This window comes from Rhinopithecus bieti, unplaced genomic scaffold (assembly GCF_001698545.2).
Source record: "Rhinopithecus bieti isolate Rb0 unplaced genomic scaffold, ASM169854v2 scaffold_14825, whole genome shotgun sequence".
Lineage (NCBI taxonomy): Eukaryota > Metazoa > Chordata > Mammalia > Primates > Cercopithecidae > Rhinopithecus > Rhinopithecus bieti.
In genome coordinates this window covers 103,466-109,460 of record NW_016807875.1, presented here as the reverse complement: position 1 = coordinate 109,460, position 5,995 = coordinate 103,466, and the positions used below count along the sequence as shown (strand labels likewise).

Below are 5,995 nucleotides of genomic sequence, written 5' to 3'. Positions count from 1 at the left end.
GAATGGTGCCCAAAGCCCCTTAGAAGGGATGTGACTCAGCCCCTTCCCCCTCATGCAGGCACTTGGCCTCAGAGGCCCAGGAGGAGGAAGGCGTCCTCACGCAGAGAAGACGGGAAGTCAGCGGCCAGGTGGAAAAGGGAGGGAAGCCCTTCAAGGGAAGCTTTCCAAGAACCTTCAATCCTAGCTCCAGTTCCAAAGACACTCATGATTGACAGGATCAAACACCAAAGGCCTGTTTTTGAGGGAGACACTGGGGAGGGTGGGGAACGGGGAGTGAGGAGTAGCAAGAAGCAGTAGTCTTACGTGGCACCAGGGGCTTGCTCCCACCTTGGCCCTGGGCGCAGCCCCACACAGTGATGAGGCCTGGCCTGCCTACAGCACACAGCCATGCTCCAGATATCTTATCTTTATTTGAAGGGTTCTTTTGTTTGTTTGAAACAGGGTCTCGCTGTGTCGCCCAGGTTGAAGTGCAGCAGTGTGAACATAGCTCACTGCAACCTCCACCTCCTGGGCTCGAGCTGTCCTCCGACTTGAGCCTCCCAGGTAGCTGGGAGTATAGGCCTGTGGCACCATGCCTGGCTAATTTTTGTATTTTCTGTTGAGTTGGGTTTCACATGCTTCCCAGCCTACTGTCTGAAGGATGCTTTACAGCAACTCCTGCCTTTTCCAGGTGAGTCCTGCAGGCTGTCGTGTCTTCTATGGAAAGGGTGGAATGCGCTCTCCAGCAGTTGCATCAGGAGTAGTGCCTCATGCATGCCTTAAAAGGAGAGAAGACTCCAATGGACTGAATGAAGGAAAAAAAGACAAAATGAGAAAAGTCCTACTGTGTGCAAAGCCCTTGAGTGACATACCCCATGACCTACAGCACTGTGGCAATCCCGGATATGGAAGAGAAGCACCATTGACCTCTCACCTCTTACCATCTTAGTGGGCAGGGGGAGAGCAGCTGAGGACAAGGGTAAAGGCAAGGGCAGGGGGGCTGAGCTGAGGGCAGGGACAGAGTCGATGGCATGGGGCCAGAGCCGAGGGTAGGGACACAGCCAAGGACCAGGGGGCTGAGCTGAGGGCAGGGGGGCTGAGCCAAGTACAAAGGCAGAACCAAGGGCAGGGGAGCTGAGCCAAGGGCAGAGGGGCAGAGCCAGGGGCAGAGCCGAGGGCAGGGGGGCTGAGCCAAGTATAGGGGCAGAGTCAAGGGCAGGGGCAGAGCTGTTGGGAAGGGGCAGAGCTGAGACCAGGGCGGCTAAGCCAAGGGGAGGGGCAGAACCAAGGGCAGAAGCAGAGCCAAGGGCAGGGCTAAGAGGCAGGAGCAGAGCCAAGGGCAGGAGCAGAGCCGAAGGCAGGGGCAGAACTGAGGGCAAGAGGGCAGAGCTGAGGGCAGGGGGGCTGAGCGAAGTATGGGGCAGAGCTGAGGGCAGGGGCACATCCGAGGGCAGGGGGGCAGAGCTGAGTGCAGGGGCAGAGCCGAGGGCAGAAAAAGAGCTGAAGGCAGGGGCAGAGCCATGGGTAGGGGCAGAGCCCAGGACAGGGGCAAAGCCAAGGGCAGGGGGCTGAGCCAAGGACATGGGGACAGAGCCGATGGCAGGGGCGCCAAGCTGAGGGCAGGGGGGCAGAGCCGAGAGCAGGGGGCCTGAGCCCAGGGCATGGGGGCAGGGCCAAGGGCAGGAGCAGAGGCGAGGGCAGGAACAGAGCTGAGGGCAGGGGAAGAGTCGTGGGCAGGGGTAGAGCCGAGGGCAGTGGAGCTGAGCTGAGTGCAAGGCCAGAGCTGAGAGCAGTGTCAGAGCCGAGGGCAGGGGGGCTGAGCCGAGGGCAGGGGCACTGAGCCGAGGGTGGGGGACTGAGCCAAGGGCAGGGGGAGCTGAGCCAAGGGCCAGGACAGAGCTGAGGGCAGGGCAGAGCTGAGGGCAGGGGAAGAGTCGTGGGCAGGGGTAGAGCCGAGGGCAGTGGAGCTGAGCGGAGTGCAAGGCCAGAGCTGAGAGCAGGGTCAGAGCTGAGGGTAGGGGGGCTGAGCCGAGGGCAGGGGGACTGACCCGAGGGTGGGGGACTGAGCCAAGGGCAGGGGGAGCTGAGCCAAGGGCCAGGGCAGAGCTAAGGGCAGGGGCAGAGCTGAGGGCAGGCACAGAGCTGTGCGCAGGGAGGCTGAGTCAAGGCATAGAGGCCCTCACAGGGCCCAGGCCCTCCCATCCACCACCTGACAGAGTCCACATTAGCGTTTCTATCCAGGCTCCACAGACCCTTGCATGTTCTGAAGAACCCTGCCCAAGAGTCCAGCCTCTCTCCTCCCCCTCTTCAGGGCCACACCAACTGTGGGGTTCCAGCTATTACTTTGTGGAAAGGGCTCCTAACATGGATGTTCTCCCATGTTAGTGACAGGAGCTATCACTTTGTGGAAAAGTGTCTCACACCATAAGTCACGCTGGCCAAGGCCAGGCAGGCACCAGACATCATGAGGTAGAATCTCTTTGCTATGGTCTGAATGTTTGTTCCAGCCCCTCTCCCACACCTCAAAATTCACAGGTTCAAACCAAATACCCATTGAACCCAGCTAATTTTTGTATTTTTAGTGGAGTTGGGGTTTCACCATGTTGGCCAGGATAGTCTCCATCTCTTGACCTTATGATCCGCTTTCCTCGGCCTCCCAAAGCGCTCCCCACCCTCTGTGCTCCAAGGCACACAGGCTTTCTACTGCAGTCCTGTTTTCCACTTATATTTTCTGTTATCACAGGGTGAACAGTAGCACAAAGAGGGCATTCAGCATCTCTGTCCTCTGCTTTGGCCCCTCACACACATGCTTGGTCACTAGGATGTGGAACATACAGAGAGAGGCAACACAGACCACCCGACAGGAGCATGGACACAGGAGTTGGGGCAATGTGGGCACCTCACAGAAGAGGGAAAACGCAGGAGGGCGGCACCTGGGCACAAAGTTCTCAACTCCGTTAGTTAGCAAGAAAACGCAAACTAAAACCAAGGTAAGTGTGAGGGTTATTATTGAGTGTCAACTTGATTGGATTAAAGGATGTGAAGTATTTTGTCTGAGAGTGTCTTGAGGGAGTTGCCGAAGGAGATTAACATTTGAATCAGTGGACAGGGAGAGGCAGACCCACCCCGCATCTGGGTGGGCACCATCTCATCAGCTGCCAACACAGCTAGAGTAAAGCAGGCAGAAGAAAGCAGAAGGACTGAACTGACTGAGTCTTCCAGGCTCCATCTTTCTCCTGTGCTGGATACTTTCTGCCCTCAAACATCAGACTCCAAGTGCTTCAGCTTTTGGACTCTTGGACCTACACCAGTGGTTTGCCAGTGGCTCTCGGGCCTTCAGCCACAGACTGAAAGCTGCACTGTCATCTTCCTTCCTTTTGAGGTTTTGGGACTCAGACTGGCTTCCTGGCTCCTCAGCTTGCAGATGGTCTATTGTGTGACTTCACTTTCTGATAGTGTGAGTCAGTACTCCCAATAAACTCTCCTCCATATACATATCTATCATATTAGTGCTGTCCCTCTAGAGAACCCTGATACACACAAGTACTGCTGAAGAGGTGGAGCAAAGGAAACTGATTCATTCTCATCAACGCCAACTCACTCATCTGGCAATGTCTACTTGTACTGAACACAAGTGTGCCCTACAGCCCAGCAATGCCATTCTGGACACACACGTCCAAAAGAAAGGCAGGCACACACATGAGAGACATGCACGAAATGTTTCACAGCAGTGGGGTTTGCAGCGCATCACTAGGATGTGAGGACGGAAAACTACACAGCAGTAGAAGTAAACACATCACAACGTGAATCAATTTCACAAATAATGTTGAGGAACCCTGCCTCTACGAAAAATTTGAAAATTAGCCGGGCACTGTGGTGCACACCAGCAGTCTCAGCTACCCGTGAGGCTGAGGCAGGAGGATCACTTGGGCCCAGGAGGTCAAGGCTACAGTGAGCCAAGATCATGCCACTGTACTCCAGCCTGAGCATCAGAGCCAGACCCTGTCCCTATCTCCTGTCTTCTCTCCATCTCTCCCTCTCTCTCTCTCTCTCTCACACACACACACACACACAAGAATAATGCTGGGGACAAAACACATGATATATTTATGTAAATTTCTGAAAACAGCAAGCTCCAGTATTTCAAGTATGCATACATAGTTGAAAAGATATCATCGAAGCATGGAAAATGGCTGCTTGGCCTAGAGGAAGGAGGGTCATTGCCCTGCTAAGCCCCACTGGGACCCTCAAGGGCATGAGCATGACGAGGCAACAGCTTGAGGCTTCCCAGCATGTCAGGCAAGCCTAGCTATAACCAGCACACACTGCAGGGCACCCACTGCACAGTACAACAGGGACCTTGGAGCCTCACAAGGAGACACACAGCTCCGTGAAGGCAAAGGGGAAAAGGAGCAAGGAAAACACTTCTCTTACACAGATGGCACCAAGATAAAAACTAAACATGATAAAGACAAAGAAATGTAGGTGTGCATGTTAAAGGTACAATTGCATAGCTAAAAATCATCACGGCCATAAGGCAGGAATGTCAGATGGAGGATGAGTCAGCAGATACCCTCCAAGACTTGCGAGTGTGGAAATAAACACACGGAAGTGACCAGCAGAGAGAAACATGCAGAGGAGAGGGGTCAGGTCAGGGTTGTCACGCACCACTGCTGGGAACACAGAGGAGGATGGCCAGAAGGGGGCACAGCTCCCTCCAGCCCCACCCTGCAACACGAGCTGCATACCACCCAGCAACCAACCACCCATGAATCAATCTGTCCCCAAAATACACAAATAGGGCCAGGCACGGTGGCTCACCCCTGTGGTCCCAGCTACTCAGGAGGCTAAGGTCGGGGGTCATTTGGGTCCACGAGTTTGAGACCCGGGCAACGTAGGGAGACCTCATCTTTACAAAAATATCAAAAAATTAGCCAGTCGAGGTGACGTGCACCTGTAATCCCAGGTCCTTGGGAGCCAGAGGCGGGAAGACCCCTTGGGCCTAGGAGGTTGAGGCTGCAGTGAGCTGAGATTGCACAACTGCACCCCAACCTGGCTGACAGAACAAGACCCTGTGTGAAAAAAACCCAAACCCCAAACCAAAAAAACACAACCAGGACATGAAAAGGTGCTTGGCCCAGAGCAGTGCCCCACAGCATCTCCTAAGAAAGGGGCTGAACACAAAGCCCACCCAGCAGGGGCTGCTGGTGGCATCTGGGCACATTTGCACGTGGGGCTGATAGTACAAATGAGGTTCCACAGACACATGACCATGTGGAGAAGCAGAGAGAAGCGGGTGCATCAAGAAGTCTACAGAGGAACACCTACGCTTCTGATAACAGTAAAATATGTAAGGCTGGCTCGACCAGCAATCAATCAATGTCACCTACCATGCCAATAAGTTAAAGAAGAAACATCACATAATCCCAATTGGTGCAGAAAATCATTTGATAAAATTCAAAACTCATGATAAAAATTCCTAGCAAAACAGGAGTGTGGAGAAACATCCTCAACATGATAAAGGCCATCTACCAAGAACTCAAGGCTGACATGATCAAGAGTGATGTACTAAGGGCTGCAGATGGAATGGCACACAGGGCAGAAAGGAAGAAACGGAATAAAACTGTCTCTCTCTGAAGACGGCGTAAGTATCCATGTCAAAAATCACAAGGAATCTATGAAAAATTCCAAGAAACTTTATTTAATAGTTTAGCAAGGACATAGAATCGAAGATCCACACCCATCCTATTTCTAAATGTTAGCAATAATCATATGAAAACAAGAAATAAAGACACAGTACCATTTACAGATGCTCCAAATAAAAATAAAATGCTTAGATTCAAATGGAACAAGACTAGAAAAACTTGTAAAGATTTTAGGAGAAAATCTTTAGGACCTAGGGCCAAGAGTTGTTAGACACCAAGAGCATATTCCATAAAAGAAAAAAACTGATAAACTACCTCGACAAAATTAAAAACTTTTGCTCTTTGAAAGACCTAGTTTAAAGAGTGAAAAG

At 52.6% G+C, this 5,995-nt stretch overlaps 1 long non-coding RNA gene across 1 annotated transcript; it reads left to right on the top strand.

Annotated features, from left to right (window-relative positions):
* Positions 1–854: 854 nt before the first annotated feature.
* LOC108536935 (uncharacterized) lies at positions 855–3,014 on the top strand (the record flags this gene model as incomplete). The annotated part of the gene is made up of 2 exons (XR_014485105.1): positions 855–882; positions 2,782–3,014. It is a non-coding gene; the product is annotated as an uncharacterized LOC108536935 (long non-coding RNA).
* Positions 3,015–5,995: the final 2,981 nt, after the last annotated feature.